Source organism: Mus musculus, chromosome X (genome assembly GCF_000001635.26).
Source record: "Mus musculus strain C57BL/6J chromosome X, GRCm38.p6 C57BL/6J".
Classification (NCBI taxonomy): domain Eukaryota; kingdom Metazoa; phylum Chordata; class Mammalia; order Rodentia; family Muridae; genus Mus; species Mus musculus.
In genome coordinates this window covers 145,028,585-145,054,322 of record NC_000086.7, presented here as the reverse complement: position 1 = coordinate 145,054,322, position 25,738 = coordinate 145,028,585, and the positions used below count along the sequence as shown (strand labels likewise).

Genomic DNA, 25,738 nt, shown 5'->3' with positions numbered 1-25,738 from the left:
CCATGTAGACACTAGCATATCCGGGGAGCCATCCCATAATCAGCTTCCAAATGCTGACACCATTGCATACACTAGCAAGATTATGCTGAAAGGACCCTGATATAGCTGTCTCTTGTCAGAGTATGCCTGGGCCTAGCAAACATAGAAGTGGATGCTCACAGTCGGCTATTGGATGGATCACATGGCCCCCAATGAAGGAGCTAGAGAAAGTACCAAAGAAGCTAAAGGGATCTGCAACCCTATAGGTGGAACAACATTATGAACTAACCAGTACCCCGGAGCTCTTGACTCTAGCTGCATATGCATCAAAAGATGGCTTAGTCGGCCATCACTGGAAAGAGAGGCCCATTGGACAGGCAAACTTTATATGCCCCAGTACAGGGGAACGCCAGGGCCATAAAAGGGGAGTGGGTGGGTAGGGGAGAGGGGGTGGGTGGCTATGGGGGACTTTTGGTATAGCATTGCAAATGTAAATGAGCGAAATACCTAATAAAAAATGGAAAAAAAAAGAGTTTGTGTTTAATATGGAAGAGTGCGTCATGTTTATGTCAATGGTGCTGAAGGTCAATGGTGCTTCAGATAATGAGCTTTTTATTAGAAAATATAGCAGCAAGCACAGGAACATCTTAAATTAGAGGGCATTTCACAAAATTCAGTTGAGCAGAGAACATCTATTTTTGCAGAAAAGCTATGACTTAACTTCTGTCCCTTGTTTCTATCTTTCCAATGGTTATCACGCATATCCAAAAATTAGAAGCTTGCTGAAGATTGACCTTTCTTTAGCATCGGTAGTAGTAAGACTCCCTAAAACTATGGTTAGCTAGCAAACTTCTACAGACTCTCAGAGATTATATAGCAAATAAAGGGAAGTTTATCATATAGGTGAACCTACAATTTTCTAGTACTGTTCTGTCTTATCTTTAATTTAAAAGTGGCAGGCTTCTCAGAATTAATTTCAACGAAGATAGCATTTTCCCCTAGAGACAGACACTCTAAGATTTAACAAGGAAAAATATTGATGATGTATCCCTGGGTTTTTCAGCAAAATGGGAAAGGTCTCAGAAACTTGTTGAGGTGCTCCACTGTCCAGTTATGTCCCTTACATCACCCACCTGGGTCTTTGCTGCGAAGTGTCAGCCTCCTACTCTTTGTTATTAACTTCCAAGTGTTTTATAGCAAAGGCTGATTTAGACATAGATATGATGTCTCTGTAAAATTTAAACTTCTATCTGATACCTAATAAGGTTATTTTGTTTATTCTTTGGGAAGAGGTTAATTCATAGAGGGTATTGAGGCTTAAAATGGAAGAAGAGTTGCACGGAATAAGTTGTATTTTTCTTCTGACTGCTTGGAGAAAGATACAGTGAAGTCTTTGGAATGCTATTCCTGCATAATAGAGATAGAAGCACTAACATTTAATAGTAAGACTAACAGTCTTAACTTTCTCAAGACTGTTCTTAGGTCAAAGGCATTCAGTTTGAAAATCTGTCCAGTTGCCAGGAAATCTTGTATGGTTGTTTTACCCAATATGTGAGTAAGGAACCGAATCTCCTGGGGAAAAGATCATAAAATAAATTATCTTCTGTGGGTGCTTAACTTGTATATTATGTGAATCAACCACAACACGAAAAGGTTTACACTGACTAAAGCCATGTTTCTGTTTTGATCCCCTATCATTAGCACAAGGAATAGTTCACTGTTTGATTGTTGATTAGATAAACAAACACAAAAATTTATATACTATATTGCATAGGGACATCAAAAACTACTAGCTGAAATATTCTATTTGCTGTTAAAGGAATATATATATATATATATATATATATATATATATATATATATATCTTCCTAAACAGACATCTATATAAAAACGGCCTAAATATATATGCATATTACAAATATTCTCTGCATTAGTGATGACAGAGAGAAAGGGAGTCTATAATCATTTTGACATGGCAAACATTGGTGACAAATGTATAATATTAATGGTATGAAAGAGAAGAAAGAGAATGTAGATTACAATTTCAGTCTAAGATCCATCCTCCAGCTTTTTGAGCTGAATGATTAGTGGCTGTGAAGAAATAGAAAATGAGTAGCTATCAAAAAACATCTTCCTCATAGCTGAAATTCCAATTAATCAAAATGAGATGGTATCATTCCTGGTAAGATCTAGATAGTGGTATGGAGACAGAGGCAGGGAGAAGCAAAAGGAAGGGACTGAGAGACAGAGAAGTATTAGTGATTTGAATGTGCCTTCATTTTGTAGTTTTAAGAACAGAGCTCTCATAGAAAGATATCTTACATGTTTGACTAGCCATAGCAGGAACAGCCTTTCCTTGGATGGAAAAAAACAGGAATTTGTAGGGTTTGCTTTACAAGGTTCTAGGAGAAAAGGAAGGGCATAATGTAATCTGGTTTCTCTAACAGTCCATGTATCGGGTGCCTTTTTTTTTTTTCCATTTTTTATTAGGTATTTAGCTCATTTACATTTCCAATGCTATACCAAAAGTCCCCCATACCCACCCACCCCCACTCCCCTACCTGCCCACTCCCCCTTTTTGGCCCTGGCGTTCCCCTGTTCTGGGGCATATAAAGTTTGTGTGTCCAATGGGCCTCTCTTTCCAGTGATGGCCGACTAGGCCATCTTTTGATACATATGCAGCTAGAGTCAAGAGCTCCGGGGTACTGGTTAGTTCATAATGTTGATCCACCTATAGGGTTGCAGATCCCTTTAGCTCCTTGGGTACTTTCTCTAGCTCATCCATTGGGAGCCCTGTGATCCATCCATTAGCTGACTGTGGGCATCCACTTCTGTGTTTGCTAGGCCCCGGCATAGTCTCACAAGAGACAGCTACATCTGGGTCCTTTCGATAAAATCTTGCTAGTGTATGCAATGGTGTCAGCGTTTGGATGCTGATTATGGGGTGGATCCCTGGATAAGGCAGTCTCTACATGGTCCACCCTTTAATCTCAGCTCCAAACTTTGTCTCTGTAACTCCTTCCAAGGGTGATTTGTTCCCACTTCTAAGGAGGGGCATAGTGTCCACACTTCAGTCTTCATTTTTCTTGAGTTTCATGTCTTTAGGAAATTGTAACTTATATCTTGGGTATCCTAGGTTTTGGGCTAATATCCACTTATCAGTGAGTACATATTGTGTGAGTTCCTTTGTGAATGTGTTACCTCACTCAGGATGATGCCCTCCAGGTCGATCCATTTGGCTAGGAATTTCATAAATTCATTCTTTTTAATAGCTGAGTAGTACTCCATTGTGTAGATGTACCACATTTTCTGTATCCATTCCTCTGTTGAGGGGCATCTGGGTTCTTTCCAGCTTCTGGCTATTATAAATAAGGCTGCTATGAACATAGTGGAGCATGTGTCCTTCTTACCAGTTGGGGCATCTTCTGGATATATGCCCAGGAGAGGTATTGCTGGATCCTCCGGTAGTACTATGTCCAATTTTCTGAGGAACCGCCAGACGGATTTCCAGAGTGGTTGTACAAGCCTGCAATCCCACCAACAATGGAGGAGTGTTCCTCTTTCTCCACATCCTCGCCAGCATCTGCTGTCACCTGAATTTTTGATCTTAGACATTCTGACTGGTGTGAGGTGGAATCTTAGGGTTGTTTTGATTTGCATTTCCCTGATGATTAAGGATGTTGAACATTTTTTCAGGTGCTTCTCTGCCATTCGGTATTCCTCAGGTGAGAATTCTTTGTTCAGTTCTGAGCCCCATTTTTTAATGGGGTTGTTTGATTTTCTGAGGTCCACCTTCTTGAGTTCTTTATATATGTTGGATATTAGTCCCCTATCTGATTTAGGATAGGTAAAGATCCTTTCCCAATCTGTTGGTGGTCTCTTTGTCTTATTGACGGTGTCTTTTGCCTTGCAGAAACTTTGGAGTTTCATTAGGTCCCATTTGTCAATTCTCGATCTTACAGCACAAGCCATTGCTCTTCTGTTCAGGAATTTTTCCCCTGTGCCCATATCTTCAAGGCTTTTCCCCACTTTCTCCTCTATAAGTTTCAGTGTCTCTGGTTTTATGTGAAGTTCTTTGATCCATTTAGATTTGACCTTAGTACAAGGAGATAAGTATGGATCGATTCGCATTCTTCTACATGATAACAACCAGTTGTGCCAGCACCATTTGTTGAAAATGCTGTCTTTCTTCCACTGGATGGTTTTAGCTCCCTTGTCGAAGATCAAGTGACCATAGGTGTGTGGGTTCATTTCTGGGTCTTCAATTCTATTCCATTGGTCTACTTGTCTGTCTCTATACCAGTACCATGCAGTTTTTACCACAATTGCTCTGTAGTAAAGCTTTAGGTCCGGCATGGTGATTCCACCAGAGGTTCTTTTATCCTTGAGAAGAGTTTTTGCTATCCTAGGTTTTTTGTTATTCCAGATGAATTTGCAAATTGCTCCTTCTAATTCGTTGAAGAATTGAGTTGGAATTTTGATGGGGATTGCATTGAATCTGTAGATTGCTTTTGGCAAGATAGCCATTTTTACAATATTGATCCTGCCAATCCATGAGCATGGGAGATCTTTCCATCTTCTGAGATCTTCTTTAATTTCTTTCTTCAGAGACTTGAAGTTTTTATCATACAGATCTTTCACTTCCTTAGTTAGAGTCACGCCGAGATATTTTATATTATTTGTGACTATTGAGAAGGGTGTTGTTTCCCTAATTTCTTTCTCAGCCTGTTTATTCTTTGTGTAGAGAAAGGCCATTGACTTGTTTGAGTTAATTTTATATCCAGCTACTTCACCGAAGCTGTTTATCAGGTTTAGGAGTTCTCTGGTGGAATTTTTAGGGTCACTTATATATACTATCATATCATCTGCAAAAAGTGATATTTTGACTTCCTCCTTTCCAATTTGTATCCCCTTGATCTCCTTTTGTTGTCGAATTGCTCTGGCTAATACTTCAAGTACTATGTTGAAAAGGTAGGGAGAAAGTGGGCAGCCTTGTCTAGTCCCTGATTTTAGTGGGATTGCTTCCAGCTTCTCTCCATTTACTTTGATGTTGGCTACTGGTTTGCTGTAGATTGCTTTTATCATGTTTAGGTATGGGCCTTGAATTCCTGATCTTTCCAGAACTTTTATCATGAATGGGTGTTGGATCTTGTCAAATGCTTTTTCTGCATCCAAGGAGATGATCATGTGGTTTTTGTCTTTGAGTTTGTTTATATAGTGGATTACATTGATGGATTTTCGTATATTAAACCATCCCTGCATTCCTGGAATAAAACCTACTTGGTCAGGATGGATGATTGCTTTAATGTGTTCTTGGATTCGGTTAGCGAGAATTTTATTGAGGATTTTTGCATCGATATTCATAAGAGAAATTGGTCTGAAGTTCTCTATCTTTGTTGGATCTTTCTGTGGTTTAGGTATCAGAGTAATAGTGGCTTCATAAAATGAGTTGGGTAGAGTACTTTCTACTTCTATCTTGTGAAAAAGTTTGTGCAGAACTGGAATTAGATCTTCTTTGAAGGTCTGATAGAACTCTGCACTAAACCCGTCTGGTCCTGGGCTTTTTTTTGGCTGGGAGACTATTTATAACTGCTTCTATTTCTTTAGGGGATATGGGACTGTTTAGAAGGTCAACTTGATCCTGATTCAACTTTGGTACCTGGTATCTGTCCAGAAATTTGTCCATTTCGTCCAGGTTTTCCAGTTTTGTTGAGTATAGCCTTTTGTAGAAGGATCTGATAGTGTTTTGGATTTCTTCAGGATCTGTTGTTATGTCTCCCTTTTCAGTTCTGATTTTGTTAATTAGGATTTTGTCTCTGTGCCCTCTAGTGAGTCTAGCTAAGGGTTTATCTATCTTGTTGATTTTCTCAAAGAACCAACTCCTCGTTTGGTTAATTCTTTGAATAGTTCTTCTTGTTTCCACTTGGTTGATTTCACCCCTGAGTTTGATTATTTCCTGCCGTCTACTCCTCTTGGGTGAATTTGCTTCCTTTTTTTCTAGAGCTTTTAGATGTGTTGTCAAGCTGCTAGTATGTGCTCTCTCCCGTTTCTTCATGGAGGCACTCAGAGCTATGAGTTTCCCTCTTAGAAATGCTTTCATTGTGTCCCAAAGGTTTGGGTACGTTGTGGCTTCATTTTCATTAAACTCTAAAAAGTCTTTAATTTCTTTCTTTATTCCTTCCTTGACCAAGGTATCATTGAGAAGAGTGTTGTTCAGTTTCCACGTGAGTGTTGGCTTTCTGTTATTTTTTTTGTTATTGAAGATCAGCCTTAGTGCACGGTGATCTGATAGGATACATGGGACAATTTCAATATTTTTGAATCTGTTGAGGCCTGTTTTGTGACCTATTATGTGGTCAGTTTTGGAGAAGGTACCATGAGGTGCTGAGAAGAAGGTATATCCTTTTGTTTTAGGATAAAATGTTCTGTAGATATCTGTCAGATCCATTTGTTTCATCACTTCTGTTAGTTTCAGTGTGTCCCTGTTTAGTTTCTGTTTCCATGATCTGTCCATTGGTGAAAGTGGTGTGTTGAAGTCTCCCACTATTATTGTGTGAGGTGCAATGTGTGCTTTGAGCTTTATTAAAGTTTCTTTAATGAATGTGGCTGCCCTTGTATTTGGCGCATAGATATTCAGAATTGAGAGTTCCTCTTGGAGGATTTTACCTTTGATGAGAACAAAGTGCCCCTCCTTGTCTTTTTTTGATGACTTTGGGTTGGAAGTCAATCTTATCAGATATTAGGATGGCTACTCCAGCTTGTTTCTTCAGTCCATTTGCTTGGAAAATTGTTTTCCAGCCTTTTATTCTGAGGTAGTGTCTATCTTTTTCTCTGAGATGTGTCTCCTGTAAACAGCAAAATGTTGGGTCTTGTTTGTGTAGCCAGTTTGTTAGTCTATGTCTTTTTATTGGGGAGTTGAGACCATTGATGTTAAGAGATATTAAGGAAAAGTAATTGTTGCTTCCTGTTATTTTTGTTGTTAAAGTTGGCATTCTGTTCTTGTGGCTGTCTTCTTTTAGGTTTGTTGAGGGATTACCTTCTTGTTTTTTCTAGGGCATTGTTCCCGTTCTTGTATTGGTTTTTTTCTGTTATTACCCTTTGAAGGGCTGGATTCGTGGAGAGATAATGTGAGAATTTGGTTTTGTCGTGGAATACTTTGGTTTCTCCATCTATGGTAATTGAGAGTTTGGCTGGGTATAGTAGCCTGGGCTGGAATTTGTGTTCTTTTAGTGTCTGTATAACATCTGTCCAGGCTCTTCTGGCTTTCATAGTCTCTGGTGAAAAATCTGGTGTAATTCTGATAGGCTTGCCTTTGTATGTTACTTGACCTTTTTCCCTTACCGCTTTTAGTATTCTATCTTTATTTAGTGCATTTGTTGTTCTGATTATTATGTGTCGGGAGGAATTTCTTTTCTGGTCCAGTCTATTTGGAGTTCTGTAGGCTTCTTGTATGTTCATAGGTATCTCTTTCTTTATATTTGGGAAGTTTTCTTCAATAATTTTGTTGAAGATGTTTGCTGGTCCTTTGAGTTGAAAATCTTCATTCTCATCCACTCCTATTATCCGTAGGTTTGGTCTTCTCATTGTGTCCTGGATTTCCTGGATATTTTGAGTTAGGATCTTTTTGCATTTTCCATTTTCTTTGATTGTTGTGCCGATGTTCTCTATGGAATCTTCTGCACCTGAGATTCTCTCTTCCATCTCTTGTATTCTGTTGCTGATGCTCAAATCTATGGTTCCAGATTTCTTTCCTAGGGTTTCTATCTCCAGTGTTGCCTCACTTTGAGTTTTCTTTATTGTTTCTACTTCCCTTTTTAGGTCTAGTATGGTTTTGTTCATTTCCATCACCTGTTTGTATGTTTTTTCCTCTTTTTCTGTAAGGACTTCTACCTGTTTGATTGTGTTTTCCTGTTTTTCTTTAAGGACTTGTAACTCTTTGGCAGTGTTCTCCTGTATTTCTTTAAGTGATTTATTAAAGTCCTTCTTGATGTCCTCTACCATCATCATGAGATATGCTTTTAAATCTAGGTCTAGGTTTTCGGGTGTGTTGGGGTGCCCTGGACTGGGCGAAGTGGGAGTACTGGGTTCTGATGATGGTGAGTGGTCTTGGTTCCTGTTAGTAGGATTCCTACGTTTACCTTTCGCCATCTGGTAATCTCTGGAGTTAGTAGTTATAGTTGACTCTGTTTAGAGATTGTTCTTCTGGTGATTCTGTTACCGTCTCTCAGCAGACCTGGGAGACAGATTCTCTCCTCTGAGTTTCAGTGCTCAGAGCACTCTCTGCTGGCAAGCTCTCTTACAGGGAAGGTGCGCAGATATCTTGTTTTTGGACCTCCTCCTGGTCGAAGAAAAAGGCCCAAAACAGGGCCTCTCTCAGAAGCTGTGTTGCTTTGGCAGTTCCCAGAAGCTGTCAGCTTCTGTGGTGCAGACTCTCACCTGTGCAGACTAAAATCCTAAGTTCCAGGGAGTCCTGGAACCAAGATGGTGACCGCTGCTCCTGAGGCCAAGGCCGTCTCCCGAGCCAGGCGGACACCTGTCCTCTGGTCCGGATGGTGGCCGGTTATCTGCGGCCCGCCCAGGCTGCTGCCTCAGCGGCTCTGTGCTTCTGCCCGTCCCAGAAGCTGTCCGGTTCTCTGGCGCACCCTCTAACCTGTTCAGACTAATTTCCTAGGTCCCGCGGAGTCCCGGAACCCAGATGGCGACCGCTGCTGCTGAGGCTGAGGTCGCCTCCCAAGCCAGGCGGATACCTGTCCTCTGGTCCGGATGGTGGCCGGTTATCTGCGGCCCGCCCAGGCTGCTGCCTCAGCGGCTCTGTGCTTCCGCCCGTCCCAGAAGCTGTCCGGTTCTCTGGCGCACCCTCTCACCTGTTCAGACTAATTTCCTAAGTTCTGCTGAGTCCCGGAACCAAGATGGCGACCGCTGCTGCTGAGGCTGAGGTCGCCTCCCAAGCCAGGCGGACACCTGTCCTCTGGTCCGGATGGTGGCCGGTTGTCTGCGGCCCGCCCAGGCTGCTGCCTCAGCGGCTCTGTGCTTCTGCCCGTCCCAGAAGCTGTCCGGTTCTCTGGCGCACCCTCTAACCTGTTCAGACTAATTTCCTAGGTCCCGCGGAGTCCCGGAACCCAGATGGCGACCGCTGCTGCTGAGGCTGAGGTCGCCTCCCCTCGGGTGCCTTTATAGGAGTATCTTGTCAGAATCATGACAAAGCTTCAAATATTTAGTTTTGAAATAAAGAGGATACAAAGTAAATTATAGAGTTTCAAAAAATGTTTTAGAGAATTGATGCAAAAACCTAAACTATAACACTTGTATTTCCCCAAGGACAGAAATAGAAGGTAGCAAGATAGGAAGAAAGAAGATAAAAGTAAAACCATAAACCCCAGGGTTAAGAATATGGGTAGAAAGATTGATAGTTGAATTCTTCTAAATTTCTTGAATAAAACTATTGGTAGTTGGGGTATGTAGGTGTATATATGCATGCATGTGTGTATGTGGGGTACGTGTGGGGGTGTACTTGTCTGTTTTCCCATGTACCATATTATCTTGTTTACCAACTGGAGTAGCAACTCAGCCTGGCACAACCTTTTCCTTTAAGAAGGAAAGACAGCTGTGCAATTGGCAACATGATATGTTATGCAAATTTTAGGATGAACTTTTGAATAAGATGATATATGCATATGCATGTAAATGTTGTGACTGTTTTCTATCTTATGTGCTGACTAACTTAAAGTAGATTTTATTTAGATAGTGTCTTAGAGTGTATTTAGAGTCTTATTACTGTGAAGAGACATCATGACCAAGGAAGCTCTTATAAAGGCAAACATTTAATTGGGGCTGACTGACAGTTTCACAGGTTCAGTCCACTATCATCATGGTGGGAAATAAGGCATTCCATAGGCAGACTTGGTGCTGGAGAAGCCAAAAATTCTACATCTTGATCTGAAGGCAAACACAAGGAAACTATCTTCTGCAGTCAGTCAAGAAGAGGATCTGGATCACACTGGGCAGACTTAAGCATATGTAGGGTATGTCAAAGCCCTACCTCCACAGTGACACACTTCCTCTAACAAGGCTGCACCTCCTTCAATAAGGCCACTTCCCATGGGCCAAGCATGTTAAAACCACCACAGATGAACTAAGCATTTTTATCTTTGTCTTTCGTTTGCTCCTTTGACTCCCTGTACCAAATATAACTCTAGATGCATTGTCATAAAATATACCATTATGAATTGAGTTCCATGACTATCTTAAATGACTCATTTTGCTTATCAGGATTAATAGCACACTTTTATGTTTTTATAATATACAGTATAAAAATATTACAGAATTATTAATTAAGGTTCTGACTAATGAGTTTATTTGCCATAACATTCTTGTGATCAAAATGCCAAAGAGAAATATTAAAACAAATTTAGGAAAGAATGAAAAAGAAACAGTAAATTGTATAACAACTTAGCAATATAGATTATTATATGACAAAATATGTCATATATATATGTCAAATAAATATAAAACAAAGAAGGTAAAAGTGAAAAGAAACCAATGTGTTTGTTCTTTTATGCACTGAAGGAATTCTTATAAGTACTCTGATATAGGTCCTTAGCTATGTAACAAAAATAGTGGCTGCCTGGAAATTGTTTCTAACATATCTCATCAATGCTCTATTCTGTTACATGTTAATCATCCCTTGTTCTCTATGTGAATCCTCATGTTTTGGTTCTTGATAACTTCTAGATCAATAAACTCTAATACTTAAAAGACCTGAATCAGGCACAAAGAGTTGTACCAAAATCCTGAGAAATCTTATGTCCCACGTGCAAAAAGCTTGATGAAAATGAACCCAGGAGTGAAAGTAGTGTCAGTATTAGGAGATGTCAAAAGAGAAAGGATCAACAGTACAATGTGCAAAATAGTGGCTGAGGGACAGGAAACAAGAAAAGCTATAGAATGACACTCTAGCTTCTAGTTCATGAAAAGGGGGATTAATGTATATCACACATATGGAGGAAAAAGCATTATCCTTACATAACTAACATTTATTGCTCACAATTGCTATTATTATGATTATTCTGCATTAACTGTGTATAAGAAACTATGAACCATTATTCCATATTCCTATAAGAACTTTGGTCCAATTTAGTAAATTACTTCACCCATTTGAAAAATTGCAGCTTTCAAAATGTGCATTAGTTCTGGTTAGTGGTGGGGGTGGAGGCGTACCTATTCTGCATCATGATGCTGTGCGTTGTTGTGGTACCTATGAAAATGAATTCAGAACTGATAAACATGCTTCACTAAAGAGCTTGGATTTCAATGTTAGTCATAATTTGGGCAGCCAGCCTTAGCTATAATAAAATTCAGAAGCATCAATTAAATTGAAGAAGAGGAAGAGGAAGAAGTGGGTGGAGAAGGAGGAGGAGGAGGAAAAGGAAGGAGGAGGAGAAGGAGGAGGAGGAGGAGGAGGAGGAGGAGGAGGAGGAGGAGGACTTGTGTTTTCCTCTTTAGTCCAAAGATGCAGGGGATAGAGGTGAGAACAGTGTAATATTAAGGATAGACAGAAAGTTTCTCCTTCTGTGCTGTCGACCGCTGCACTAAAAAGCATGATAACACATAAAGGAATTTTGAATATATAGGTAAGTTGTTTTTTTTTTTTAAAGAAAGTCATAATGTTCAAAATGAAATCATTCTTGTAACTGGAAGTAGTCATCAAGCTACAGAATCTTTCCAAGAGTCATTGTAAGGCAAGAAAGGTAGAAAACCCCAAACTATAGTTTTGTTCAAGTCCTAGCTACTTTTTAGTAACTGATTCTGAAATCGAATCATGATCATATTTATTTAATGAAACTGCATAGTTCTTAAAATTTGATATCTCAGAGACCTATTGCTAATAACGGCAGACTAGCAGTAATACATCAGTAACAATGCATGGATTACTGAGAAATTTATTCTTAGCCCCTCCAGCCTGAGTTTTCAAAGCCCTGAGTGCAGTGTTGGGTGTCTTCTAAGCTCTTACCTCAGGTTCTAGAAGTAAACTAATGACAATAGCAAGAGTCCACAGTGTTGTAGGAGTCTATAATATCTTTGTGACTAATAACACAAAGGGAGGTTTCTTAAGCATGGGACTAAGGATTTTGTTAGATAGTCTATGCTTCTTAGAATGGATCATTAGCTAAAATGGTATATATATATATATATATATATATATATATATATATATATATATATATATTACATTTTCCTATGCCCTTTTAAAATACCCCTAGTGTTCTTGAGAAGGAGTAGTCTATCTGAGAAAGAATTTGAAGCAGGTGAAGGAGAATGACCTAAATCCTATACGCATGTATGACTTCTCAGAAAATAAAAATTAAGTTAAAAAATACTGTGATGCTAAACTCAGGGACTAGACAAGGCTGCCCACTTTCTCCATACCTATTCAATATAGTACTTGAAGTCTTAGCCAGAGCAACAAAAAGAGGTAAAGGGGATATGAATTGGAAAGGAAGAACTCAAAATATCACTATTTGCAGAAGATATGATAGTATATATAAGTGAGCCTAAAAATTCCACCAGAGAACTCTAAAACCTGATAAATAGCTTCAGTGAAGTAGCTGGACATAAAATAAACTCAATCAAATCAGTGGCCTTTCTCTACACAAAGAATAAACAGGCTGAGAAAGAAATTAGGGAAACAACACCCTTCACAATAGTCACAAATAATACAAAATACTTGGGTGTGACTCTAACTATGGAAGTGAAAGATCTGTATGACATGAACTTCAAGTCTCTGAAGAAAGAATTAGAAGGTCTCAGAAGATGGAAATATCTCCCATGCTCATAGATTGGCAGGATTAATATAGTAAAAATGCCTATCTTGCTGAAAGCAATCTACAGATTCAATGCAATCCCCATCAAAATTCCAACTCAATTCTTCACAGAGTTAGAAAGGGCAATTTGCAAATTCATCTGGAATAACAAAAAACCTAGGATAGCAAAAACTATTCTCAACAATAAAAGAACCTCTGATGGAATCACCATGCCTGAACTCAAGCTGTACTACAGAGCAATTGTGTTAAAAACTGCATGGTACTGGTACAGCAACAGACAGGTAGATCAATGGAATAGAATTGAAGACTCAGAAATGAACCCACATACCTATGGTCACTTGATCTTTGACAAGGGAGCTAAAACCATCCAGTGGAAAAAAAGACAGTATTTTCAACAAATGGTGCTGGCACAACTGACAGTTTTTATGTAGAAGAATGAGAATTGATCCATTGTTATTTACTTGTACAAAGCTCAAGTATAAGTGGACCAAGGAACTCCACATAAAACCAGAGAATCTGAAACTTTTAGAGGAGAAAGTGGTGAAAAGACTCAAAGATATGGACACAGGGGAAAAATTCCTGAACAGAACAGTAATGGCTTATGCTATAAGATCAAGAATTGACAAATGGGACCTCATAAAATTGCAAAGCTTCTGTAAGGCAAAAGACACTGTCAAGAAGACAAAAAGGCCACCAACATATTGGGAAAGCATCTTTACCAATACTAAATCTGATTGGGGACTAATAGCAAATATATATATAGAGAGAACTCAAGAAGATGGACTCCAGAAAATCAAATAACCCTATTAAAAATGGGGTGCACAGCTAAACAAAGAATTCTCAACTGTGGAATAATGAATGACTGAGAAGCACCTGAAAAAAATGTTCAACATGCTTAATCACCAGGGAAATGCAAATCAAAACAACTCTGAGATTCCACCTCACACCAGTCAGAATGGCTAATATCAAAAATTCAGGTGACAGCAGATGCTGGCAGGATGTGGAGGAAGAGGAACACTCCTCCATTGCTGGTGGGATTACAAGCTGGTACAACCACTTTGGAAATCAGTTTGGGGGGTCCTCAGAAAATTGGACATTGTACTTCTGGAAGATCCAGTAATACCTCTCTTGGGCATATATCCAGAAGATGTTCCAACTTATAAATGGACACAGGCTCCACTATGTTTATAGCAGCCTTATTTATTTATTTATTTATTTATTTATTTTCTCTAGTTTTTTTTTTCCATTTTTTATTAGGTATTTCGCTCATTTACATTTGCAATGCTATACCAAAAGTCCCCCATAGCCACCCACCCCCTCTCCCCTACCCACCCACTACCCTTTTATGGCCCTGGCGTTCCCCTGTACTGGGGCATATAAAGTTTGCGTGTCCAATGGGCCTCTCTTTCCAGTGATGGCCGACTAGGCCATCTTTTGATGCATATGCAGCTAGAGTCAAGAGCTCCGGGGTACTGGTTAGTTCATAATGTTGTTCCACCTATAGGGTTGCAGATCCCTTTAGCTTCTTTGGTACTTTCTCTAGCTCCTTCATTGGGGGCCATGTGATCCATCCAATAGCCGACTGTGAGCATCCACTTCTATGTTTGCTAGGCCCAGGCATACTCTGACAAGAGGCAGCTATATCAGGGTCCTTTCAGCATAATCTTGCTAGTGTATGCAATGGTGTCAGCATTTGGAAGCTGATTATGGGATGGATCCCCGGATATGCTAGTGTCTACATGGTCCATCCTTTTATCTCAGCTCCAAACTTTGTCTCTGTAACTCCTTCCAAGGGTGTTTTGTTCCCACTTCTAAGGAGGGGCATAGTGTTCACACTTCAGTCTTCATTTTTCTTGAGTTTCATGTGTTTAGGAAATTGTATCTTATATCTTGGGTATCTTAGGTTTTGGGCTAATATCCACTTATCAGTGAGTACATATTGTGTGAGTTCCTTTGTGAATGTGTTACCTCACTCAGGATGATGCCCTCCAGGTCGATCCATTTGGCTAGGAATTTCATAAATTCATTCTTTTTAATAGCTGAGTAGTACTCCATTGTGTAGATGTACCACATTTTCTGTATCCATTCCTCTGTTGAGGGGCATCTGGGTTCCTTCCAGCTTCTGGCTATTATAAATAAGGAGCAGCCTTATTTATAATAGCCAGAAGCTGGAAAGAACCCAAATGTCCCTCAACAGAAGAATAGATACAGAAAATGTGGTACATTTACACAATGGAGTACCACTCATCTAGTAAAAACAATGAATTTATGAAATTCTTAGGCAAATGCATGTATAAGAAGGTTATCATCCTCAGTGAGGTTACCCAATCACAAAAGAACTCACATGATATGCACTCTTTGTTAAGTGAATATTATCCCAGAAATGTACAATACACATGATAAAGTTTGCAAAACACATGAAACTCAAGAAGGAAGACCAAAGTGTGGATACTTCGTTCCTTCTTAGAATGGGGAACAAAATACTCATGGAAGAAGTTAGAGACAATGTTCAGAGCAGAACCTGAAGGAATGACCATCCAGAGACTGCCCCACTTGGGGATCCACCCCATAAACAACCATGAAACCCAGACACTAGACAGTTGCCAACAAGAGCCTGCTGGCAGGACTTATCTCCTCTGAGGCTCTGCCAGTGTCTGGAAAATACAGATGTGGATGCTCACAGTCATCCATTGGATGGAGCACAAGGTCACCAATGAAGGACCTAGAGAAATACCCCATGAGCTGAATGGGACTGAAGCCTCATGGAAGGAACATCAATATGAACTAACCAGTACCCCCAGAGTTCCTTGGAACTATACCACCAATCAAAGAAAACTCATGGTGGAACTTGTTGCTCTAGCTATATGTAGCAGAGGATGGCCTAGTTGGTCATCAATGAGAGAAGAGGCCCTTGGTCCTGTGAAGACTCTATGCCCCAGTATAGGGGAATTTCAGGACCAGGAATGGGACCATGTTGGGGAGCAAGGGGAGGGGGAGGGGATGGGGGATTTTTGGAGAGGAAACTAGGAAAGAGGATATCATTTGAAATGTAAATTAAAAAATACCTAATTAAAAAAATTACAAAAAAAGACTGTCTTTGTGGTATTTTGGTGAAGAATGTGGCTACATTGTCTGAAAAAGTCTGCCTGAGACTAAGGTGAAGAGACTCAGATTAATTGCTCTGACAAAGGAAGTTTCAAAAATGCCCAGCAGATACTTTATTCTCTTGTTATGTCTTATGAAGAGAAGTTTGAACAAGCATAGCAAACGTAGAAAGGAAAAATATAAAATATATGGTTCAAGTATTAAAGGGGTACCAGGAAGTGAAATGGAGCAAAAATTCTGTCTTCTAAAAGATAACACATTAAGGTAGTAGGAGTTTGGGGCAAAATTCTACCCAGCTAAATTTAGATCCAGGCATGGTGGTGTACACCTTTAATCCCAGGAGAGAGGCATGCTGATCTCTGCATTCAAGGTCTATCTACAGAGCAAGATCCAGATCAAACAAGCTTAGGTAGTGAAGGATTTGGAAAACATAAAGCCAGTGATAATGTACTAGTACAAGTGGGTCATGTTCTAGTTCTTGCAAGCAGCAAAACTCGGCAGCTTCAGCCATGTGACTCTGGCCCTAGAATTAAGAATGAAAGGAACTACTGGGATAATTGATGCTGGTTAGCTGGAGCTAAGAAATTAGCAATAATTGAGACCAGCATCAATGAGATGAAAGCGTCTGGGAATTGTTTTCTGGGAGCACAAATAAGCTGTATTCCAGAGATAGCCAAGGTTGCACCTCATTCTGCGGTTGGACTTGGTAATGATTAAGAGTCACCCAGGTGGTACTGGTTTTGAAGGCATGAAGGTGTCATGAAGAAAAGGTGAGGCTTGGCACTGTGAGAGGTCATGGAAAGCCATTGGAAAAGATGTAGCCTCAGCTGTAGTTGAAGGCCCAGGACTGAAGGGGTCATGCAAAGGATTTGAGGCTTGGCACCATGAAGAGAGCCTATGAGAGGCTATTGGTGAAGCCTAGTTGGAGTGGAACACCCCAGTGTGTTGGAAATGCCAGTGCCATGGGGTGATCACCAAGAACAGCAGCCATAGTGGAGTAGATCAACCTGAGCTTAGAGTGCTACAAAGGGCAGAGCTGGAGAAGTCATGCCAGCCCTTAAGAGGAGGCCAAAAGATCAAGTGGAATCCCAGACACTGAAACAAGAAGCTGTTACATTGAAATTGCCTTGGAGATTCAAAGATGTTAAAGATCCAGAACCATGGGATACATGCTGAGGAAAGATGCTAACAGGGAGTGGAACCAGCCCAGGAGAAAGCAGTTTGTTGCAATCGACAAAGATGAAAAAGGAGTGGAGATCTAAGACTGTCTTGACATCCGCCATGGAGATGCAGAGTTTGGAGTTTGCCCAGCTGGTTTCCTGTCTCTCTTTGGGGATTACAATTAAGTTATTGGACGAATCTCAGAAGAGACCTTGAAATTTGGTCTTTTTGTTGTTGTTGTTGTTGTTGTTGTTGTTGAGACTGCTATAGACTATGAGGACTTTGAAAGTTGGACTAATTGCATTTTGCATTATGCTATGTTTAAATATGCCCCCCCCCATAGACTCATGTGTTTGAACAAGTCTATGGGGGCCAGGGAGTGGAATGTGATGGTTTGTATATCCTTGGACCAGGGAGTGGCACCATTTGGAGTTGTGGTCTTGTTGGAATAGGTATGACCTGGTTGGAGTAGGTGTGTCACTTAGTTGCCTGGAAGTTAGTCTTCCACTAGCAGCCTTTGAATAAAGATGTAGAACTCTCAGCTCTGCCTGGACCATGCCTGCCTAGATGCTGTCATGCTCCCACTTGATGATAATGGACTGAACCTCTGAACCTGTAAGCCAACCCCACTTAAATGTTGTTTTTTTTTTTTTTTATAAGACTTGCCTTGGTCCTGGTGTCTGTTCACAGTAGTAAAACCCTGACTAAGACAAATACTGAAATCCACTCTTCCTTGACTTTTAATAAGCACTGTTTAGATTTTGTTAAATGTACTTTCTATCATCACATATGAACAGACATCAGTCTAGGTAAGTCATACAATATCATTTCCTTGATCAAAGTATTAGTTGAAACATGAGCCCTTGACCTAATTCTTGCCAACATGAAAAATAGATAAGACTTCTACAGAAACTAGTGGAAAAAATGTGTTCTTCTCCATAATCTAATGAGGGAAGGTCTATACTTGTGGGATTCCTTTTATTACCATGGCATGAGAGAGGCTAAGTGGTACCACCTAACCACCATATAAAGTATGAAGATGTAGCCAGTACCTCTGGTAGGATACAAAGATGCAGAGAGAAAGACTGGCTGGGTGTCATGAAAATTTGTAGTAGTGGCACATCTTTTTAATCTTAAGGCAGAGGCAGGATGATCTTTGTAGGTTGGAGGCCAGTCTGCTCTACAGAGTGAGTTTCAGGAAAGCCAGGACTACACACAGAGAAAACTGTCTCAAAAATAAGCTCCACTACCACACAAACAAAATTATATAAATTAATTTGATTCATGTTCTTAATCACTCAAAACATAGGGCTAGGGAGTCACTGGCTTGCTTTTCTTTATTTCTGAAAAAAGAACAAGTTGGGTTTAAGTATCTGTACCTGCCATTGAAAGGTGACCATTGATTTATAGATACATCCTAGGAGGGGCTAAAAGTTTGTTTAACTCATTGAATACTCAATACTACAAGTATAGAAAATAAAATCACAAACATGTTTATAGTATATGAACAATTTTGATTTTATAAGCGAATATAACATTCTCTTCTCTGAGTCTGAGGCATTTAAATCAGTTCACATTTAAAAGCTTATCTTAATTCTTTCTGGTGGCTGAAGTATAGGCAGTTGAGGTTAAAGATGGCATCAGTAGAAAGATTGTCTAGTATTATTATTCAATTTAGAAATGGACATGTGTAGAGGGAAGAGGATTAGCTAACAAACACCACAAACTGGCTATATCAGCTTTCTTGTACAGTAAGATCCTTTCATAACTTAATGAACATTGTAGCAGTCAACAAACTTTGCTGTCATAACTTGCATGCTGCATTTTAAGATGGATGTTAACTTGAGAACAGTACAAATGAGATTAAGACATGATTTAAATAATGTAATTTATATACTAGAAAACATATTGGTTACTCTTTTGTTTCTAAAATATTTTTGTTTTAATTAAAGAGCAAACCACTTCCGTTTGATGTAATCATACCCTGAGATTCTGAAATGGGCAAGTGGCTAAAGATTGGTCCACAGAAGAACAATACTCCCTTAGCCACAGTGACTGGTTTGGGAGTGAGCTCATTATCCAACTGGTTGAATCAAAGATACTTATGAGGATAATTGGAAATAAGGCACTTGTTTTTCTGGAACCGATACGTTAGTAGAATATAATAAATCTTCTTTAGTATATTTTAAGGATTAGTTTCTAACACACACACACACACACACACAACAATTAAACTGAGAGGGGATAGAGATAATCTAAGACAGAATTTAAATTCTCTGCTCCACTCTGATAAATTCCTGAAATTTTCATATTCCTGACTTGATATAGTCACCTTTCTTTACCAGAGTAGAAGCTCTGGCAATGCTGCCTTCTATTTCTCTCACATTGATAAGTGGCACTTGCAATATATGCTGGCTGGTTTTTATGTCAACGTGACACAGGCTAGAGTTGTTTTGGAAAAAAATAGAGAAAATATCTCCACCAGATTGGCTCACTGACAACTCTGTAATGTTATTTTCTTAGTTAGTGGTTGGTGTGAGAGGACTCAGCTCACTGTGGGTGTTGCCACCCTTGCACTGGTGACCTGAGCCATATAAGAAACTAGACTGAGCAAGCCATGAGGAACAATTCAGTAAGTAGCGCCCCTCCATGGTCTCTGCATCAGCTTCTGCTTCCAGGTTCCTGCCTTGAGATACTGCCCTGACTTCTGCCAGTGATAGAGTATGCTATAAGAGTTATAAACTGAAAGAAAGAAAGCCTTTCTTCCCCAAGTTGTTTAGTCATGGCATTTTATCACACCAATAGAAACCCTACAACATAGTATATATGAATTTCCACCTGTCTGAAGCCTTTATTTAAATTGTTAAAATTATATTGGTCCCTGTAATGGACAGTGAACATATTTTAGGTTGTGATAAATTTATAACTGAAGAAGCTACCATTTTCTAAAGTAAGAGTTCAGTGACTTTATCAAATAGATATAAAATTATCTAGAATTTTAACAGAGTTGGTACCATATCAATATATGCATTTACAAGCTGGAGATATGGGAAAATAGAGGAAACATGCATAATTAGATAATGTTAATTATAATCTATCTAACAGAATATATGTGTATGTACCATTTTATCTTTAGGCTTTTGTCTCATAGTTTCATAAAAATGTAGATTTCCACAGATGCAATAAATTTCCATAATATTCACTATAATATCTGATGGAATATATATATATATATATATATATATATATATATATATATATATATTTACATATATATATGTGACATAGCACACACTAAGAAAGAAATGAAAGAGATAACTGCAGGATTATTTTCTACACATAGCATATTTTCTTAATTATTTCTTCTACTAGAATGTTTCCTTAGCCGTTTCATCCAGTATAATTGGAATTCCTGTTTATGATGTGAATTAGCCTGAATGTAGTTCTACTTTGTAACTAATTGGGCTGATCTTTACACTAGACCAAGGATAAAGAATCTACATTATAATTCCTTCAGGATGAGACAAACAATGAAAAGTTGATCATTTAGGGTTGTCTGTGGCATGGACTTTAAACATAAAATAAATTGTGCTATGACTTCATTCCTCAATTCTCAATTTGGAGCTCAAAACCTGCAGCCTGGTTCAGTTGTGCATGGAGATAGTCGCTATCTGCCGCAAGTGTTTATAACAATGGTTAATTTATCACCTCAATTACTCTCTGTGTACACATCAAGGAACACTTCTCATATCAATAAATGAACTCAGTGTTTTCATAAGGATACTGCAATAATATCAATATGAGATCCAGTCTTCAGTTGGCAGGACACTTTCCAGGTTAATTGTAAATGGCTTAGCAGATTATGTTTGAGATAAAAGAGAGAACGAATGATTCTCATTGTAAATTTAAGTACTCTGAAAATGGGTACCTTAAAATGGGGCATTATTCTCTTCAAGGTATGTTCAGTGGCCATCTAGAATTTGTTGATAAAATTATTATGTAAAAAAAGGAAACAAACCCAGAGGTGCATGGAAGAATTGGACCAAATGGCCAAAACTGGCAGGCATCTTGTTGGAACGTGGGTTCACTGAACTAATAAAAGGTCATATTCTAATATGCTAGACATATAGTGACTGATGTTTTGAATCAAAGCATTCCTCTAGTAGAGATAAAGGTTCTTTATGTTCCAGAAGAAGGAACTAAAAAGAGATACACAGTTGCCAACAGAAACAAGACAGTTTATCTAAAGATACACTTCCAAGGTCAGAACCAGGCTGGAGAAACAAGAAAAGAAAAAGAGATGGGCAGCTCAAATACCATGCTGATTAGATGTGGGATTTTTATATTGTTACATGGGCTTTTGGGCTCATTTGTATAGCATAGGCATTTAGCATGCTCTTTTACACACAGTTTCACACAGTTATACATGATCTATTTGTGGTACATTTTTACCCAAAGCTATGCACTATAATGTGCCATGGGAAGAGCTAGGGGAAGGATTGTAGGAGTCAAAGGGGATTGCAACCCCATAGGAAGAACAACATTGGCTGGCCAGATCACCCAGTGCTCCCAGAGGCTAGACCACCAACCAAGGGGTATACAGGGAGGGATCCATGAGTCCAGCTGCATATGTAGCAGAGGATGGCCTTACCTGACCACAATGGGAGTGGAGGCCCTTGGCCTTGTGGAGGTTTGATGTTCCATGGTAGGAGGATGCTAGAGCGGTGAAGCAGGAATGAGTGAGTTGGTCGAGGAGCCCGTCACAGAGGCAAAGGGGATAGGAAAGAGGGGCATGGAATGGGGTATGTGTGGAGGGTTAACTAGGAAGGGGGATATCATTTGAAATTTAAATAAATAAAATGATTAATAAAAATAATAATAATGGGCCATGGATCATCTTTATACACTCAAGTGTACCAGTGGCGTTTAGCCAATCTGGATAGCTATGTTGTAGCCTTACTCCTGGTCAACTGGACTTTTATATGCTAATTTTGTATGGCTGTAAGGACCTTATTCTCTGCCTTTTTCTTCCTTCCTCAAAACAAATAGCCAATTAAGGCTAAGGAGAATCCCACACTGGTTTAGAAAATAGTATAGTTCTTGCAGTTCTCACAACATCATCCCCATTAACTCTCTTTAATTGTTTTCTAAGTCAGCTCATTAGACCAGCACAGAACCATTTGGAAATAATAAGAAAGTTCAATGTCTATATGATTTTCTGAAAGTTCAACTCTTAGAGATGTATCACATGTTCTAAAAGAGTTATAGCCATAACCCCATGCTGACAGCGAATTGGCTGGCACAGACAGAACACAGGGGATAGTTTAAATTCTAAACAGAGAAACATTCGCTTCTTCCTTCTGAAAGCCAAGGAACACTAGGAGCAGAGACAGAAGTGGCAACCCGAGGGCCAGTGGTTTCCTTTCCAAAAGAAGAGCTCCAGAAGTCTCAGAGCTAAATCTATATTATCTTTGGAGTTTTGTTTCATAATTTCATATACATTGTAAATTTCCACAGGTGCAATAGATAGCAAATAGATTGTTTTCATCCTTCTTTGGTCAAATAGTAAATATATATTTTGCACCAATTTCAGGTTTTTTGTGTTGTTTCTTTTAGAATTCAGAGGATGTAGGCAGTTGTTTGGGGTTTTGTTGTTGCTGTTGTTGTTTGCCTTGAATGAAGTTTGCTAGGCTTTCCCTTGATTACACAGCATGGTCAAAACCTCTGTCTTTTTCCCTCTCCCCATTCTCAAGTATAAAAAAAACAGAAATTTTAGCTGTCTTCAATATCCATGCTGCTCTTTAACTTGCAACTTACAGTCCCCCCATCCCCCGCTTTGGGCAGAGAATTTTTCTTTTTTTTACTATTCTACTCTTGCCTACTAGACTTTTGTTTGTTTCTTCTCACCCTCCATTCTATTTCTTTGAGGAGAGTACTTCATTTGTATCAGTGAAGTCAACACAATTAGGTTGGTTTTATTAAAAAGTCCCACTCTGCCAAGGTTACATAAGAAATTAATAATCATCCAAAGCCTTGCGTAAACAACTTAGAGTCATAGAACGATGTGAGTAATATTTTCATTGATTGTCAGCTATATTTTCATTGCTGCAGCTTTGATTGTTTCCCTCTAGCTGAAGAAGAGGCACAAGGTAGTTGTCAGAGACACAGTGGCAGAGCATCAATAGTCAAGCAACATTTACATGAAATAATGGATGAGAACCCCTAAGGAATTGCTGGTACATATAAGGAAACAACATGGGTTAACCATTTATAGCAGCAGCAGCAGCAGCAGCAGACTTAGACTTCTGGGCTCTCATTTGCACTTCTGGACAGGAGAGCATTGAACTTGACATCACAAGGGTAAAACTCTGAGAGGGTTTAATAACAGATTTTTAGGCCCTCTAACCTTTCAAAACTCCTACTGTATCAAACCTCACCTTTTTCTCTGATACAAGGTTGCATTTGTAACTGAAAATTCAAAGAACCCCCCACTGTTTTCTAGCTCAAATAACTACACTACTGAAGCAAGAAAAAAATCTAAGGCACAGGATGTACCCTCTAGAGTCAGAATTATCTTTTGGCCTGCAAATGACATAATGTCATTCATTATGAATAAAAGACATTTCACTGTGTGGACATATCATATTTTGTTTATTCACTGATCTGTTGTTGGACACCTAGGTGGGTTCCTTAACTTTGTGATTGTAAATAGTATACAATAAAAATTGATGTGCAAATGTCTCTGGAATATGTTGATGTGGAGCCCTTTGGATCCATACTCAACAATAGTATAGATGGGTCAAATGATAGATCTTTGTTTTATGTTTTTATTGTTTGACAATTTCATATACGAGTAATGTATTTACATCATGTCCCCTTACCTCTCTTCCCTCTAACTACTCCCATGTCTCCCTTCTCCTTCTTAAATTCATAGCTTATTTCTTTATTACTGTTAAATATATATTACAGATATACATACATATATATTATGTGGATATGTATATAAAATATACATATTATAAATACAACCTGATACGTTCATTGAGTGCTGCTCTTATATGTATGTGTTTAGTTTTTTTTTTTTTTTGAGAACTATCCATATTGACTTCCTTAATGGTTGGAGAGATTACATTACCACCATCAGTGGAAAATGCCCATATCCTTGCCAATATTGTTATTTTCTGAATGTGAGACATTCTGACTAGGGTGAAACAAAATCTCAATGTAGTTTTAATTTTCATTTTTTGATAGATAGTGATATTGAACATTATTTGTGTTTTATGGACAACTTGTGTTTCTCCTTTTGTTTTTATTTATGTATATTTAGGGGGCAAGTTTGTGTACAAGAGCATATCAGGTGAATAGGGAGGTTGATATATTAGACCTTGAGCTACAGAAGGTAGTAAGCTGTGTGAAGTGGGTGCTGAAACTTTGATCCTCAGCAAGAGCAGAACATATCAGTCTGTCCCAGGCCCCCAATGGAGGAGATAGAGAAAGTACCCAAGGAGCTAAAGGGATCTGCAACCCTATAGGTGGAACAACATTATGAACTAACCAGTACCCCGGAGCTCTTGACTCTAGCTGCATATGTATCAAAAGATGGCCTAGTCGGCCATCAATGGAAAGAGAGGCCCATTGGACTTGCAAACTTTATATGCCCCAGTACAGGGGAACACCAGGGCCAAAAAGTGGGAGTGGGTGAGTAGAGGAGTGGGGGGGGAGGTATGGGGGACTTTTGGGATAGCATTGGAAATGTAAATGATGAAAATACCTAATAAAAATATTAAAAAAAGAAAATTTAGTACATTGTGTTTTGACTATATTCACCCTCCCTTACCCAGATGCACCATGTCCCCTGTCAGTACCCACTTAATTTTTGTGTCTGTTTTTTGTTCCCATCAAGGCTAATTTTTGTTGCTCAATATTCTTGAATATGGAGTCATCGACTCAAAAATGTTTTATACATCAGGATCTTTACTCTTAAGAGAAAACTGATCCTCTGTCTGTTCATGGCTCCTCACTTAGAAATGGGAATTCAGGTTCAATTCCCTTCATTATGTTGGCTTTTGGGCTATCTTGGGCTTGCTCAAGCTTTGTACATGCTTTCACACACACACACACACACACACACACACACACACACACACAAACACACACACACACAAATGTTCTGCTGTGTCCTGTTTCTTTGTACTCATATACCACTTTGATTTTTACACTCCAGCAGTAGTCCCTGACCCATGTGTTTATGTGTGTGTGTATGTGTGTGTGTGTGTGTGTGTGTGTGTGTGTTTCATTTAGTGTTCTGAAATCTATTATACTATGGACCTTGTCAATTTGTGAGTATTTGTGTTAATCACTGTTACAAATATGAGCTTCTCTGGTGAGGGTTGAGAAATGCAATCATTTATAGCACAGCAATGAATCATTAGGAGTTAGTTTAATACTATGGCCATTATATCAGTAATAACTGTGCCAGATATGGGTTCCATCTTGTGGATGGGACTTAAATCCATGCACAAAGTAGTTGACTACTCCCATGCTGTTCATGCCACTGTTGAATGTCTTGCCAGGTGAATAATTATTGTAAATAACAGGATTCACAGCTACATAGACCTGAAAATTACTTTTCTTCTTTGGTTGCCTGTGTGATATCTTCCATCAATCTGAA

The 25,738-nt window shown here is 39.1% G+C and overlaps 1 protein-coding gene and 1 non-coding gene across 8 annotated transcripts in view; both read right to left on the bottom strand.

Moving 5' to 3' along the window:
- Positions 1 to 25,738, bottom strand: part of Rtl4 (retrotransposon Gag like 4) — a 434,206-nt gene that overhangs the window by 68,092 nt on the left and 340,376 nt on the right. The gene's annotated exons all lie outside the window — the stretch shown is intronic.
- Mir3472 (microRNA 3472) lies at positions 14,909 to 14,979 on the bottom strand. The gene has a single exon (NR_037309.1). It is a non-coding gene; the product is annotated as a microRNA 3472 (primary transcript).